Below are 18,061 nucleotides of genomic sequence, written 5' to 3'. Positions count from 1 at the left end.
CCTACATGCAGAGGCGGGGCCACATCCAAAGCTGAACCCCGGGAGCTGTGCGAACAAAGAAGAGAAAGGGAAATCTCTCCCAGCAGCCTCAGGAGCAGCGGATTAAATCTCCACAATCAACTTCATGTACCCTGCACCTGTGGAATACCTGAATAGACAACGAATCGTCCCAAATTGAGGAGGTGGACTTTGGGAGCAAAGATATAAATATATTTTCCCCCTTTTTCTCTTTTTGTGAGTGTGTATGCATATGCTTCTGTGTGTGATTTTGTCTGTATAGCTTTGCTTTTACCATTTGTCCTAGGGTTCTGTCTGTCCATTTTGTTTTGTTTTTTTCTTTTTTTTAGTATAGTTTTTAGCACTTGTTATCATTCGTGGATTTGTTTTTTGGTTTGGTTGCTCTCTTGTTTCTTTCTTTTTTTTATTTTAAAAAATTTTTTTAATAATTAGTTTTTATTTTTTATTTTAATAACTTTTTAATTTCATTGCATTTCAATTCATTTTATCTTTTTCTTTCTTTCTTTCTTTCTTTCCTTCTCACTTTTATTCTGAGCCGTGGGGATAACAGGCTCTTGGTGCTCTGGCCAGGCGTCAGGGCTGTGCCTCTGAGGTGGGAGAGCCAACTTCAGGACACTGGTCCACCAGAGACCTCCCACCTCCACGTAATATCAAATGCCAAAAATCTCCCAGAGATCTCCATCTCAATGCCAAGACCCAGCTCCACTCAACGACCAGCAAGCTACAGTGCTGGACACCCTATGCCAAACAACTAGCAAGACAGGAACACAACACCACCCATTAGCAGAGTGGCTGTCTAAAATCATAATAAGGTCACAGACACCCCAAAACACACCACCAGACTTGGACCTGCCCACTAGAAAGACAAGATCCAGCCCCAGCTACCAGAACACAGGCACCAGTACCCTCCACCAGAAAGCCTACACGACCCACTGAACCAACCTTAGCCACTTGAGTCAGACACCAAAAACAACGGGAACTACGAACCTGCAGCCTGTGAAAAGGGGACCCTAAACACAGTAAGTTAAGCAAAATGAGAAGACACTGAAACACACAGTAGATGAAGGAGCAAGGTAAAAACCCACCAGACCTAACAAATGAAGAGGAAATAGGCAGTCTACCTGAAAAATAATTCAGAATAATGATAGTAAAGATGATCCAAAATCTTGGAAGTAGAATGGAGAAAATACAAGAAACGTTTAACAAGAACGTAGAAGAACTAAAGAGCAAACAAACAATGATGAACAACACAATAAATGAAATTAAAAATTCTCTAGAAGGGATCAGTAGCAGAATAACTGAGGCAGAAGAACGGAGAAGTGACCTGGAAGATAAAATAGTGGAAATAACTACTGCAGAGCAGAATAAAGAAAGAAGAATGAAAAGAATTGAGGACTGTCTCAGAGACCTCTGGGACAACATTAAATGCACCAACATTCGAATCATAGCAGTCCCAGAAGAAGAAGAGAAAAAGAAAGGGACTGAGAAAATATTTGAAGAGATTATAGTTGAAAACTACCCAATATGGGAAAGGGAATAGTTAATCAAGTCCAGGAAGCAGAGAGAGTCCCATACAGGATAAATCCAAGGAGAAACATGCCAAGACACATATTAATCAAACTAACAAAAATTAAATACAAAGAAAAAATATTAAAAGCAGCAAGGGAAAAACAACAAATAACAGACAAGGGAATCCCCATAAGGTTAACAGCTGATCTTTCAGCAGAAACTCTGCAAGCCAGAAGGGAGTGGCAGGACATATTTAAAGTGATGAAAGGGGAAAAACCTACAACCAAGATTACTCGACCCAGCAAGGATCTCATTCAGATTCCATGGACAAATTAAAACCTTTACAGACAAGCGAAAGCTAAGAGAATTCAGCACCACCAAACCAGCTTTACAACAAATGCTAAAGGAACTTCTCTAGGCAGGAAACACAACAGAAGGAAAACACTTACAATAACATACCCAAAACAATTAAGAAAATGGTAATAGGAACATACATATCGATAATTACCTTAAATGTAAATGGATTGATTGCTCCAACCAAAAGACATAGACTGGCTGAATGGATACAGAAATGAGACCCGTATATATGCTGTCTACAAGAGACCCACTTCAGACCTAGGGACACATACAGACTGAAAGCGAGGGGATGGAAAAAGATATTCCATGCAAATGGAAATCAAAAGAAAGCTGGAGTAGCAATTCTCATATCAGACAAAATAGACTTTAAAACAAAGACTATTACAAGAGACAAAGAAGGACACTACATAATGATCAAGGGATCAATCCAAGAAGAAGATATAACAATTGTAAATATTTATGCAACCAACATAGGAGCACCTCAATACATAAGGCAAATACTAACAGCCATAAAAGGGGATATCGACAATAACACTATCATAGGGGAGTTTAGCACCCCACTTTCACCAATGGACAATCATACAAAATGAAAATAAATAAGGAAACACAAGCTTTAAATGATACTTTAAACAAGATGGACTTAATTGATATTTATAGCACATTCCATCCAAAAACAACAGAATACACTTTCTTCTCAAGTGCTCATGGAACATTCTCCGGGAGAGATCATATCTTGGGTCACAAATCAAGCCTTGGTAAATTTAAGAAAACTGAAATCGTATCAAGTATCTTTTCCAACCACTACGCCATGAGACTAGATATCAATTACAGGAAAAAAATCTGTAAAAAATACAAACACATGGAGGCTAAACAATACACTACTTAATAACCAAGAGATCACTGAAGAAATCAAAGAGGAAATCAAAAAATACCTAGAAACAAATGACAATGAAAACACGACGACCCCCATCCTATGGGATGCAGCAAAAGCAGTTCTAAGAGGGAAGTTTATAGCAGTACAATCCTACCTTAAGAAACAAGAAACATCTCAAATAAACAACATAACCTTACACCTAAAACAATTAGAGAAAGAAGAACAAAAAACCCCAAAGTTAGCAGAAGGAAAGAAATCATAAAGATCAGATCAGAAATAAATGAAAAAGAAATGAAGGAAACGATAGCAAAGATCAGTAAAACTAAAAGCTGGTTCTTTGAGAAGATAAACAAAATTGATAAACCATTAGCCAGACTCATCAAGAAAAAACGGGAGAAGACTCAAATCAATAGAATTAGAAATGAAAAAGGAGAAGTAACAACTGACACTGCAGAAATACAAAGGATTATGAGAGATTACTACAAGCAACTCTATGCCAATAAAATGGACAACCTGGAAGAAATGGACAAATTCGTAGAAAGGTATAACCTTCCAAGACTGAACCAGGAAGAAATAGAAAATATGAACAGACCAATCACAAGTAATGAAATTGAAAGTGTGATTAAAAATCTTCCAATAAACAAAAGTCCAGGACCAGATGGCTTCACAGGCAAATTCTATCAAACATTTAGAGAAGAGTTAACACCTATCCTTCTCAAACTCTTCCAAAATATAGCAGAGGGAGGAACACTCCCAAACTCATTCTATAAGGCCACCATCACCCTGATACCAAAACCAGACAAAGATGTCACAAAGAAAGAAAACTACAGGCCAATATCACTGATGAATATAGATGCAAAAATCCTCAACAAAATACTAGCAAACAGAATCCAACAGCACATTAAAAGGATCATACACCATGATCAAGTTGGGTTTATCCCAGGAATGCAAGGATTCTTCGATACACGCAAATCAATCAATGTGATACACCGTATTAACAAATTGAAGGAGAAAAACCATATGATCATTTCAATAGATGCAGAGAAAGCTTTTGACAATATTCAACAGCCATTTATGATAAAAACCCTCCAGAAAGTAGGCATAGGGGGAACTTACCTCAACATAATAAAGGCCATATATGACAAACCCACAGCCAACATCGTCCTCAATGGTGAAAAACTGAAACCATTTCCACTAAGATCAGGAACAAGACAAGGTTGCCCACTCTCACCAATATTATTCAACATAGTTTTGGAAGTTTTAGCCACAGCAATCAGAGAAGAAAAAGAAATAAAAGGAATCCAAATTGGAAAAGAAGTAAAGCTGTCACTGTTTGCAAATGACATGATACTATACATAGAGAATCCTAAAGATGCTACCAGAAAACTACTAGAGGTAATCAATGAATTTGGTAAAGTAGCAGGATACAAAATTAATGCACAGAAATCTCTTGCATTCCTATACACTAATAACGAAAAATCTGAAAGTGAAATTAAGAAAACACTCCCATTTTCCATTGCAACAAAAAGAATAACATACCTAGGAATAAACCTACCTAAGGAGACAAAAGACCTGCATGCAGAAAACTATAAGACACTGATGAAAGAAATTAAAGATGATACAAATAGATGGAGAGATATACCATGTTCTTGGATTGGAAGAATCAATATTGTGAAAATGACTATACTACCCAAAGCAATCTACAGATTCAATGCAATCCCTATCAAACTACCACTGGTATTTTTCACAGAACTAGAACAAAAAATTTCACAATTTGTATGGAAACATAAAAGACCCCGAATAGCCAAAGCAATCCTGAGAAAGAAAAACGGAGCTGGAGGAATCAGGCTCCCTGACATCAGACTATACTACAAAGCTACAGTAATCTAGACAGTACGGTACTGGCACAAAAACAGAAACATAGATCAATGGAACAGGATAGAAAGCCCAGAGATAAACCCACACACATATGGTCACCTTATCTTTGATAAAGGAGGCAAGAATATACAATGGAGAAAAGACAGCCTCTTCAATAAGTGGTGCTGGGAAAGCTGGACAGCTACATGTAAAAGAATGAAATTAGAACGCTTCCTAACACCATACACAAAAATAAACTCAAAATGGATTAAAGAGCTAAATGTAAGGCCAGACACTATCAAACTCTTAGAGGAAAACATAGGCAGAACACTATGACATAAATCACAGCAAGATCCTTTTTGACCCACCCCCTAGAGAAATGGAAATAAAAACAAAAAAAACAAGTGGGACCTAATGAAACTTAAAAGCTTTTGCACAGCAAAGGAAACCATAAACAAGACGAAAAGACAACCCTCAGAATGGGAGAAAATATTTGCAAATGAAGCAACTGACAAAGGATTAATCTCCAAAATTTACAAGCAGCTCATGCAGCTCAGTATCAAAAAAACAAACAGCCCAATCCAAAAATGGGCAGAAGACCTAAATAGACATTTCTCCAAAGAAAATATACAGATTGCGAACAAACACATGAAAGGATGCTGAACATCATTAATCATTAGAGAAATGCAAATCAAAATTACAGTGAGCGCTTCCCTGGTGGCGCAGTGGTTGAGAATCTGCCTGCCAATGCAGGGGACACGGGTTCGAGCCCTGGTCTGGGAAGATCCCACATGCCGTGGAGCGACTAGGCCCGTGAGCCACAATTGCTGAGCCTGCACGTCTGGAGCCTGTGCTCCCCAACAAGAGAGGCCGCGATAGTGAGAGGCCCGCGCACCGCGATGAAGAGTGGACCCCACTTGCCACAACTAGAGGAAGCCCTCGCACAGAAACGAAGACCCAACACAACCATAAATTAATTAATTAATTAATTAAAAAAAAAGAATAAAGAGACTTTATTAAAAAAAAATACTAGCTCCCTCCTTCTAAAAAAAAAAAAACTACAGTGAGATATCATCTCACACCAGTCAGAATGGCCATCATCAAAAAATCTACAAACAATAAATGCTGGAGAGTGTGTGGAGAAAAGGGAACCCTCTTGCACTGTTGGTGGGAATGTAAATTGATACAGCCACTATGGAGAACAGTATGGAGGTTCCTTAAAAAACTAGAAATAGAACTACCATATGACCCAGCAATCCCACTACTGGGCATATACCCTGAGAAAACCATAATTCTAAAAGAGTCATGTACCACAATGTTCATTGCAGCTCTATTTACAATAGCCAGGACATGGAAGCAACCTAAGTGTCCATTGAGAGATGAATGGATAAAGAAGATGTGGTACATATATACAATGGAATATTACCCAGCCATAAAAAGAAACGAAATTGAGTTATTTGTAGTGAGGTGGATGGACCTAGAGTCTGTCATACAGAGTGAAGTAAGTCAGAAAGAGAAAAACAAATACCGTATGCTAACACATATATATGGTATCTTAAAAAAAAAAATGGTCATGAAGAACCTAAGGGCAAGATGGGAATAAAGACGTAGACCTACTAGAGAATGGACTTGAGGAGACAGGGAGGGGGAAGGGTAACATGGGACAAAGTGAGAGAGTGGCATGGACATATATACACTACCAAATGTAAAATAGATAGCTAGTGGGAAGCAGCCGCATAGCACAGGGAGATCAGCTCGGTGCTTTGTGACCACCTAGAGGGTGGGATAGGGAGGGTGGGAGGGAGGGAGTCGCAAGAGGGAAGAGATATGGAGATATATGTATATGTATAGCTGATTCACTTTGTTATAAAGTAGAAACTAACACACCATTGTAAAGTAATTATACTGCAATAAACATGTTAAAAAAAATCCTGTGCTTCAGGAGTCTGCAGTCTAACAAGGAAGAAAATATGAATATAAATAACTATAATTTAATGTAAAATATTAAGTGGCATGAAAGGAAAATTCTATGGGATATTCTATGGGATAGATGACTTCTACTGATCATGTTGCCTTCCTAGGTTGCCACCTTCCCAAGCTGAGTCACCTCTGCTCTGTGGCTTCTCTTAAGATGTTACTATGCTTATCTAAAAACAGAGAAGGACTCTAGATCAGTTCTTCTCCTTGGTCACACATTAGAATCACCTGGGGTGCTTTTAAAGCTCTCAGTCTGCACCACAGTCCAATTAAATCCAAATTTGGGGGTAGAGACCCAAGCATCAGCATTTAAAAAAAATTCCCCAGATGATTCCACTGTGCAGCCAAGATTGAGAATTGCCAAATGACTTCTGTATCCAAAGGCCTATGCCAAATTCTATGCAGTGCTATAAAAAAAACACTTTTTAATAACATGCTATTCTTACGTCACGTCATTTTTCCTTGTGCATTTCTGCCCATTCAAGCAATTAAAGATAAACAGGTTAGCCATTTGAACTCATAACTATTTGTACCTTATTAATTGCCCACTCTAACAGAACTAGTGATCTTAAGATGCAAATGGGAACTGCAAGTTCAAAGCCATGAAAAAGTTAATGATTTATCCTCCCCCCTGTTGTTGCAGAAAGATGACTATTTGATAACACTCATGTTTATTTTGGAAGCAAAGGAGATGCCTGCTATAAAGAATGATCCCAATCTCCATTCTAGACTCCATCTAGAAGTCTAGAATTGTAGCTGCCTTTTTTAAAAATTGAAGTATAGCTGATTTACAACATTGTGTTAGTTTCAGGTATACAGCAAAGTGATTCAGTTATACATATATATATATTTTTTCAGATTATTTTCCATTATAGGTTATTACAGGATACTGAATGTAGTTCCCTGTGCTATACAGTAGTACCTTGTTGTTTATCTGTTTTATAGATAGTAGTGTGTATCTGCTAATCCCAAACTTCTAGTTTATCCCTCCCCTTCCCCCTTTCCTCTTTGGTAGCCATAAGCTTGTTTTTTATGTCTATGGGTCTGTTTTCTGTTTTGTATATAGATTCATTAGTATTTTTTTAGATTCCACATATAAGTTACATCATATAATATTGTCTTTCTTATTTTGACTTACTTTGCTCAGTATTATAATCTGTATGTACATCCATGTTGCTGCAAAGGGCAAATTTCATTCTTTTTGTGGCTGTAGCTGCCTTTTTAAAAAAGTTTCTGGGGTGTGCTCAGAGCAGGGGGCCTGAAGAAATGGCTCCTCTGTTTACAGCACACCCAACAGGAATCTGGGTTCATTGTGACAAGGGGCACAAAACTTGTGGCCTTCCTATGAACAAATACCCAACATGTCCCCCTGTACCTCCACATGGCTGCTGGGTAGGACCAGTGGGACAGGGCTCAATTTTGGAAGAAAAGCTACAGTATTTAGTGGCGGAGTTTGCCACCTAGAGCCTGTCCGGTCCACGCATGTGTGGGCCATGAGTGGTCTTATAGACATAAAGGCTTTGAACCTCTCTCTTCAAGGAAAAAAAGAAAAATAGATTCCAACTATATGCCATTCTGGAAAAGCAAAACTATGGAGACAATAAAAAGATCAATGGTTGCCAGGAGTTTGGGGGGAGAGGGGAGATGAATACACAGAATACAGAAGTTTTTATGAGCAGTGAAAATTCTTTGTATGACATTATAATGATGGATATATGTCATTATACTTTTGTCCAAACCCATAGAATGTGCAACACTATTCACTTCATTAAAGTGAACCCTAAGATGAAATTAAAAAAGCTTTTATTGTGAAATAATTTCAATCTTACCTAAAAGTTGCAAAAACAGTACAAAGAAATGCCATATATCCCCTTCATGCCATTTCATCAATTGTTAACATTTTACCACATGTGCTTTATCATTTGATGAATAGATAGATAATAGATAGATATAGATAGATATAGATGGATAGCTTTTATGCTTATAAGAGTAAATTTATCATGTTCCTTTACCCACTAAATACTTCAGAGTGTATTTCCAGAGAATGAAAACATTCTCTTACAAAACCACAGATCAATCACAAGAATCGGGGAATTTAATGTCCATCTAATACTATTATCCAATCTACAGTTCATAATCACATTTTTCCCACTGTCTCAAAAATGTCCCTTCTAGCACTCTTTTCCGGTCCAAGACCCAATCCAAGAGTATTACACATGGCCTTTAGTTGTCATGTCTCTCCTGTCTCCTTTCATCTGAAATAGTTCCATGGCCTTCTTTGCTTTTCTTAACATTGACAGCTGTGAAGAATACAGGCCACTTGTGTTATGGAAGATCCCTCAGTCTGGGTTTGTGTCCGGTTTTCTCATGATTAAATTGAGTTCCATGTTTTTGTTTTTGGCCACGCTGCGAGGCTTGCGGGATCTTAGCTCCCCGACCAGGGGTTGAACCCAGGCCACGGTAGTGAAAGTCCAGGATACTAACCACTAGGCCACCAGGGAACTCTCTGAGTTTCGTGGTTTTAGGTGGGGACACCAAGTAAGAGATCCTGTGTCCCCCTCAGGGTACCACATAAGGAGGCTCATGAAGTCAGCTTGTTCCATCACAGGTGAGGTTAACTTTGATCACTTGGTGTCTGCCCGTTTCCTCCACTGTCAAGTTACTAATTTTCCCCTTGTAATGTCATTTTGGGGGACGTGCAGGGCTGGGACTAAGATGAGGTGAGCGAGGCACTTAGGGCACAAAATGTTAAGGAGACACTCGCTCTCAGGGGGATGAAAGCACTGGTCCAGCCCCTGATAGGGAGATCCAATTGTCCCTTTTCTGCAGTGAAAGCTCAGAGTCCTAACCACTGGACCACCAGGGAATTCCCCGACTGTAGCTTTTCAAAAACACCTTTGAGGGACTTCCCAGGTGGCACAGTGGTTAAGAATCCGCCTGCCAATGCAGGGGACATGGGTTCGAGCCCTGGGCTGGGAAGATCCCACATGCCATGGAGCAGCTAAGCCCGTGCCACAACTACTGAGCCTGTGCTCTAGAGCCCCTGAGCCACAACTACTGAGCCTACATGCCACAACTACTGAAGCCCATGCGCCTATAGCCCGTGCTCCGCAACAAGAGAAGCCACTGCAATGAGAAGCCTGCGCACCGCAACGAAGAGTAGCCCCTGCTTGCTGCAACTAGAGAAAGCCCGCGCACAGCAACGAAGACCCAACACAGCCAAAAATAAATAAATAAATAAATTTATTTTTAAAAAACACCTTTGAATTGCATAAGCAATTCCTCTGTCATCTCTTGGGAGGTTCAGGAGGCAATCCTGCAAACTTAAAATTCTGATATCAAATTTGAAAAATAAAACTGAAATCAAATTCTGACATCAAATTTAGTCTCAATGAGAAGAGGAATCCAGGTGGATAGGGATAAAAACAGCAAAAGCAAAGCAAGCGGGAAGGGACTTCCCTGGTGGCTCAGTGGTTAAGAATCCGCCTGCCAATGCAGGGGACACGGGTTCGAGCCCTGGTCCGGGAAGATCCCACATGTCGTGGAGCAACTAAGCCCGTGCGCCACAACTACTGAGCCTGTGCTCTAGAGCCCGCAAGCCACAACTACTGAAGCCTGCGCACCTAGAGCCTGTGCTCAGCAACGGGAGAAGCCACCGCAATGAGAAGGCCACACACCGCAAGGAAGAGTAGCCCCGGCTCGCCGTAACTAGAGAAAGCCCACGGGCAGCAACGAAGACCCAACGCAGCCAAAAATAAATAAATAATTTAAAAAAAAAAAAAAGCAAGTGGGAAAGGGGATGTTGAGAAAACGTCACTGGTGCTGGGAGCAGAGGGTGTGGGTCAGGATTACTGTGCGGGACCCCGGGCTGGTCTCCCTGAGTCTGTCCTAACACAAACACCTGGTGTGCCTTCAAAACTCCAAGGGCCGTCCTGTGGATCCTCCTCTCTAGGAGTGACAGGCTAATTGCTCACCAGGCAAAGCAGGAGCCGCCCCCACTCATCTCTCTGACCTCATCTCCCAGCCTCCAGCACGGCTCAGCTGCTCTGCTACAACAAAGCCATCACCTCCACCTTTCTGGCCTCAGGGGCTCCGTGCTAGTTCCCGGGGCCTGGACATTGTGTCCCAGATCGCCACGTGGCTCCCTCCCTCCCCTCCTGCAGATTTTCTTTCTTTCTTTTTTCTTTTCTTTTTTTTAAAGACCAAGGATAGAGCTTACTTTATTATTTTTTTAATATTTATTTGTTATTTATTTATTTTTGGCTGCACTGGGTCTTAGTTGCGGCATGCAAACTCTTACTTGCGGCGTGCATGCAGGATCTAGTTCCCTGACCAGGGATGGAACCCAGGCCCCCTGCATTGGGAGCTCGGAGTCTTACCCGCTGGACCACCAGGGAAGTCCCCCCTCCTGCAGATTTCTGCTCAACCTGGTCAGCGAGACCTCTGAGCAAACCCAAAGTTCCTGCCCGCTCACCCCTACTCCCTATGCCTCCTCTGCTTCACTTTTCTCCAGAGCACTTAGGACCACGTACTTACAAACGTGTTTCTTTGTTTTATCTATTCCACCCCCACTGGAATAGATAGGGTAGGCATTTTTGTCAGTTTTGCTCACTTTTGGATCCCCAGTGCCTAGAACATGCCTGGTACATAAGAGCTCAGCAAATTGTGTGTGTGTGTGTGTGTGTGTGTGTGTGTGTGTGAGAGAGAGAGAGAGAGACAGAGAGAGACAGAGACAGAGAAACAGAGAGAGAGAAAGAGGGAAAGGACCACAAATAAGGTTGAGAGGTAAGTTGGAACTGATGCTCTTGACTCTAACAGGATGGGTTTATTGTGAAGCTAATAAAGCTTAAGGAAAGATCCTAACAACGTTTTTACACGGCCATATGTTAATATTTGCAAAAGTAAAATGCTTAAGGCTCAGTTAGCTCAAAACAGCGGCTCTCTCCACTTCAGTGCCCCCTCCCTCATACTTCCTGTAGTGGCTTTGTCCCGCATCAACTTAGCTAAGCTGCAACCACATTCCCTTCCCCGCGTGGTTCCAGGTTAGCACTGGCCACTAGAGACCTTTTGTGGGAGGCAGATGTGAACCAGCAGTCAGATTTTTGAAGCTCCGAAGGTTAGTTCAGGGTGCCCGGCAGTGTGGCAGCCTGCACTCAGGTCACTGATCTGATCCCCACTTAGATGGCACTAGGTAACACTCCACCGCTACACCTTCTTCTTCCACACAGCTGGTCCTGCTGACCTACAGCGACTTCGGGCTCAATAGCACACACAGGGGCAGCAGCCCACATAATAATCAGACCCTATTATGAGTCCCTTACTCTATGTCAATCACGGCAGTTCTGCTTCTCTGATGACCCTTGGCTGATACACTTCCCCTGGGGCTCAGTGGCACTGGGGTGGTCACAGGCATTTGGGGGTGTCAGCTAAAGGGAAGCTGAGTTGTGGACACATTTCACGAGGATTCAGAGAGGTATACGTACAATGGTTTACAATCACTTCCATGAATGGCTGAGTCATTGATAGCCACCCCTAATAGGATTGCCTCCCAGGAACACGCCTACGGTCTGCTGCCAGAGGGCATATGGCAATATGATCATGTCTTAGGGCACCTGGCACCAGAAGTATGTGGGCTGTGGACAAGAAACATGGTTTAAAATGTATAAAGCCAGAAGCAAGTCTGTGGAAAGTTCTTCCGATCATATTATGTAATTTTTTTTCAGATCTTGTGATGTTTCTGGCATTTATCAGCTCTTTAACAATTGTACTTTGTTATGATTTCTTTTCTCATTCCAAAGAATTATTCACTTTTGTACCTAATGTTGTATTATTAAGTTTGTATTACAGCCGCATGTACATCAAAGCAGTTAGGACACACCCTCTTACCATACACAAAAATAAACTCAAAATGGCTTAAAGACTTAAACATAAGACATGATACCATAAAACTCCTAGAAGAGATCATAGGCAAAACATTCTCTGACATAAATCATACCAATGTTTTCTTAGGTCAGTCTCCCAAGGCAATAGAAATAAAAACAAAAATAAATAACTGGAACCTAGTCAAACTTACGAGCTTTTGCACAGCAAAGGAAACCATAAAAAAATGAAAAGACGACCTACAGAATGGGAGAAAATATTTGCAAACAATGCAACCGACAAGGGCTTAATTTTCAAAATATGCAAACAGCTCATACTACTCAACAACAACAAAAAAAACAAACAACCCAATCTAAAAATGGGAAGACCTAAATAGACATTTCTACAAAGAATACAAATGGCCAACAGGTGCGTGAAAAGATGCTCAACATCACTAATTATTAGAGAAATGCAAATCAAAACTACAATGAGGTACCACCTCATGCTGGTCAGAATGGCCATCATTAAAAACTCTGCAAATAACAAATGCTGGAGAGGGTGTGGAGAAAAGGGAACCCTCCTACACTGCTGGTGGGAATGTAAGTTGGTACAGCCACTATGGAAAACAGTATGGAGGTTCCCTAGAAAACTAATGAAAAAATAGAATTACCATATTATCCAGCAATACCACTCCTGGGCAAACATCCAGACAAAACTATAATCCAAAAAGATACATGCATCCCTATATTCATAGCAGAACTATTCACAATAGCCAGCACATGGAAACAACCTAAAAGTCCATCGACAGGTGAATGGATAAAGAAGATGTGGTACATATATACAATGGAATACTACTCAGTCATGAAAAAGAACGAAATAGGGCTTCCCTGGTGGAGCAGTGGTTAAGAATCCACCTGCCAATGCAGGGGACACAGGTTCGAGCCCTGATCCCACATGTCACAGAGCAACTAAGCCTGTGCGCCACAACTACTGAGCCTGTGCTCTAGAGCCCGTGAGCCACAACTACTGAGCCTGCGTGCCACAACTACTGAAGCCCACACGCCTAGGGCCTGTGCTCCGCAACAAGAGAAGCCACCGCAATGAGAAGCCGCCTCAATGAGAAGCCCAATGCTGGGGCACCGCAACAAAGAGTAGCCCCCGCTCACCACAACTAGAGAAAGCCCGTGTGCAGCAACGAAGACCCAACACAGTCAAAAATAAAAGATATAAATAAATAAATTTTATTTAAAAAAAGAAAAAAGAAATGAGGAAATTTAAACAAGGTCCTACTGTAGAGCATAGGGAACTATATTCACTATCCTGAGATAAACCATAATGGAAAAGAATATAAAAAAGAATGTATATATATGTGTATAACTGAGTCACTTTGCTGTACACCAGAAATTAACACAACATTGTAAATCAACCACACTTCAATTTAATAAATAAATAAATAAATAAAAGGAATGAAGACATTCTAGCTCTGGAAGGGCAAACCACCTACTTAAGGTCATAGGCCTAGTTAGTGACAAAATTGGAAATGGAATCCAGTTACCCTCTGCCTAGATCAGAGCTCACAGAGATAATTTCATACATCAGAGATAGCACTAAGGGTTAGTGTTCCAACTCTAGGAACATGATGTGCAAAAATGTACAAATCATCCTCAGATAAATCAGAAAATGCTACTGATAAATGGAATATTTATAAATGGAATACTTCCTGCCATATCTGTAAACACAGGATGTCACAATCCTCAGGGACTGCAGCCACCGCCGTGGTGAGCGGGTGAGCCCTGAGGTAACTCAGGAAGGGAAGAATACCTGCCATCTAGCAGCCATCAGACTGCAGCCACTCCTCGCGGTGAGCCCTGAGGAAACTCAGGATGTGAAAACACAGGATACTGGCCCGAGATAGCTGAGGTGCATATCAAAGGAAGGATTTCAGTGAGCCCAGACTCTTGCATCTTCCCATACGTAAAAAAGCACTAAATTCCTTAACTTGAGATATCTGGTTTTCTTTAACTAACAATCATTTTTTGACGTTCCCAACTACCTGCACTTTGTTGCAAAACTCCTGTATATCCTGGCTCCCCCCTCGCCTCCTCGGAGCAGTTTCTCAGAGTTATCTGAAATGCTCTCTCTCTCCCGGGCTACAGTCCTCATTTTGCCCCAAATAAAACTTAACTCGCAACTCTCACGTTGTGCATTTTTTTAAGTCAACACTACACAGGACGGAATGATAGCATTCACTAAAAAGGCCCCCATATCAAGCATTGGTTCCTATTATAGATTCCCAGTGTCTATAATAGTGCCTAGCTGATATATTTATTGGCTCATTGCAGGTTCTCAAAAAATATTAAATGGGTATATCTGGCTTGATGACTATCTCGATGACTTTGGGCCAGTTACTTCTTCCCTCTGGAGTCTGCTTCTTCATTCATAAAATGGGCATACTAATATCCATCTCTCAGGTGCCTAGTGAAGGTCAAGTGAGATGGGTATGTAAGTGTGCCTGGCACAGTAGCTGGCCAATGGCGGGAACATCACTGTTAGTGTCCTTTACCTCTTAAGTTATTGCTGTTAGAGTCAAAGTTGTTTAAATGCCAACATCATAAAGCCATTCAGAAAAACCATATTCCTATAAAGTCTAGTCCTCTAGACTTGTGCGGTCCAATACAGCAGCCACTAGTCACATGTAGCTATTTACATTTATAATTAAATTAACTAAAATTAAAAATTCATTTCCTCAGTCACATTAGCCACATTTGAGGAGTTCAATATCCACACGTGGCTAGTGGTCGATCCACTGGACAGCACAGATACAGAACTCTAACATCACCACAGAAAGTTCTATGGGACAGTCCTGGTCTACACTAATAACAAGAGTACTATACTGCTCATGTTGTGTTGTGTTTTGTTTTGTTTTCTTTCTCAACCCAAGTAAGGATCTTCCCAAAACGTTTTATACCAAACTTCACTTGATTGATGTATTTGTGCGCCCTCCTGTGGCTAGAGATGGAAACTAGTCTGTGTTTTACTGAGGTGAAGTGGCACATTTATAAAAGGGATAGTTTAGAAATCTTTAGTAATCTCTAACAGAACATTGTAAATCAACTATACTTCAATTTAAAAAAAATTTTTAGGGACTTCCGTGGCGGTCCAGTGGTTAAGACTCTGCGCTTCCAATGCAGGGCATGTGGGTTCAATCTCTGGTTAGGGAACTAAGATCCCACAGGCTGCGCGGCCATAAAATAAAATAAAAATTTTAAAAGAAATCTTTAGTAATCTGACCGTTAGCAAGAAATGTAACATAAAACAGTATATGCATTTTGAATTCTCTGGACACTACTAAGGAAAATCTATTTGAGAAGGTATGAGCCTAGGCTTGTGAGATAGACACTCCCTGTCTAAACAAAGGATAGTACTATGTAACTGCTTAAAAGTGAGGAGAGACAGCAGGGATTATTAGATGAATGATCCCAGGAATTCTCTCAGTGGTAGCTGGCAACAACCAAGCTGGAACCCATGACTCCCCCACTGTGGATTGGGGGTGGAGAAGCTAACCTGAGACCCAGCTTTCCACTGGATGAAGGGGATTCCTGTTTCTGGGTGCCAGGCACGTGGCACTTCCTGGCATTCCCCTACGCAGCTGGCACCTCAACTCAGCCTGCTTGGTGTCTGATCCCAAAAATTTATTCCCCACCTCTCCACTCGCTATGCCAGGCTGTTCAATGCGCCTGCGCAATAAAAACAGAGACCAGGGGCTTCCCTGGTGGCGCAGTGGTTGAGAATCTGCCTGCCATTGCAGGGGACACGGGTTCGAGCCCTGGTCTGGGAAGATCCCACATGCCGCGGAGCAACTAGGCCCGTGAGCCACAATTACTGAGCCTGCGCGTCTGGAGCCTGTGCTCCGCAACAAGAGAGGCCGCGATAGTGAGAGGCCCGCGCGCCGCGATGAGGAGTGGCCCCCGCTTGCCGCAACTAGGGAAAGCCCTCGCACAGAAACGAAGACCCAACACAGCCAAAAATAAATAAATAAATTAAAAAAAAAAAAAAAAAGCTCAGCCTCCATCTGAGCTGAATGTCCTTTAAAAAAAAAAAACAAAACAAAACGGAGACCAGGGGTGGAGGGGTGAGGCCTCTCCTGGATCAGTTGGTGCCAGAATTCAGCAGCCCCTAACCGAGCACACGCTCCAGCCGATGCACACAGAATGGGAGGGCCCTGGGCAGGTACTGACTCTTCTGCCCAGCATCCAGCCTTACCGCTGACACTCCTGGTATGGAAAAAACAAAAAAGCTAAACTCTTCATAAAGGTTTATTTTTTTCTTAAGACAACATTACTATATCATTTCCAACAACAACAACAACGGTAAATCAGAGAACTTCTGGGTGGAGGTGCTGGGACAGTGGTGCCTGGAGAGGGCGTGGAAGCTCCATTCCCTTCCCATACATTGCCCTATGCATCTCTTCCATCTGGTTGTTCCTGAGTTATATCCTTCTATAATAAATCAGCAATCTATAACAGATTATTCCTATACTACTCAACTAACAAGCTCCAGATTATAGAACAGCATGCAAACTCTCTAATTCATTTTATGAGGACAGTATAACCCTGAAATTGAATCTTGAAGAGTTTACAGGCATATCTCAGAGGTATTGCGGGTTCAGTTCCAAACCACTGCAATAAAGGGAATATCGCAGTAAAGAGAGTCACGCGACTTTTTTGGTTTCCCAGTGCATATAAAAGTTATGTTTACACTATACTGTAGTCTATTAAGTGTGCAACAGCATTATGTCTAAAAAAAAAAGTACGTATCTTAGTTTAAAAATATGTTATTGCTAAAAAATGCTAACCATCATCCGAGCCTTCAGCAAGTCATAATCTTTTTGTAATACTAATATCAAAGATCACTGATCAGGGACTTCCCTGGTGGCACAGTGGTTAAGAATCCACCTGCCAATGCAGGGGACACGGGTTTGAGCCCCGGTCGGGGAAGATCCCACATGCTGCGGAGCAACTAAGCCTGTGCGCCACAACTACTGAGCCTGTGCGCTAGAGCCTGCAAGCCACAACTACTGAAGCCCACGCACCTTGAGCCCATGCTCCGCAACAAGAGAAGCCACCGCAGTGAGAACCCCACACACCGCAACAAAGAGTAGCCCCGGCTTGCTGCAACTAGAGAAAGCCTGCGCACAGCAACAAAGACCCAATGTAGCCAAAAATAAAAATAAATAAATAAATAAATTTATTAAAAAAAAAAAAAGATCACTGATCACAAATCACCATAACAAGTATAACAATAGCAATGAAAAAGTTAAAATATTGCCAGAATTAACAAAATGTGACACACAAAGTAAGCAAATGTTGTTGGAAAAACGGTGCCGATAGACTTACTCAAAGCAGGGTTGCCACAAACCTTCAATTTGTAGAAAATGCAACATCCGTGAAGCACAATAAAGTGAAGGGCAGTACAATGAGGTATGCTTGTAGCCTGAAAAAAAACAGAAGACCAAAGCACTAGATGAAAAACTATAAACAGTATAATAGCCAACAATTCAATAGTACGTTAACAGAATCATTCACCATGACCAAGTAGGACTTAGTCCAC

The 18,061-nt window shown here is 41.4% G+C and overlaps 1 non-coding gene across 1 annotated transcript; it reads left to right on the top strand.

The window, feature by feature from the left end:
• Positions 1 to 7,827: 7,827 nt before the first annotated feature.
• Positions 7,828 to 7,957, top strand: LOC114236662 (small nucleolar RNA SNORA11). Its single transcript, XR_009006775.1, has one exon. It is a non-coding gene; the product is annotated as a small nucleolar RNA SNORA11 (small nucleolar RNA).
• The last annotated feature ends 10,104 nt before the right edge of the window (positions 7,958 to 18,061 follow it).

This window comes from Balaenoptera acutorostrata, chromosome X (assembly GCF_949987535.1).
Source record: "Balaenoptera acutorostrata chromosome X, mBalAcu1.1, whole genome shotgun sequence".
Classification (NCBI taxonomy): Eukaryota; Metazoa; Chordata; class Mammalia; order Artiodactyla; family Balaenopteridae; genus Balaenoptera; species Balaenoptera acutorostrata.
The sequence above is the reverse complement of the archived record's forward strand: the minus strand, read 5'-3'. Positions and strand labels throughout refer to the sequence as shown.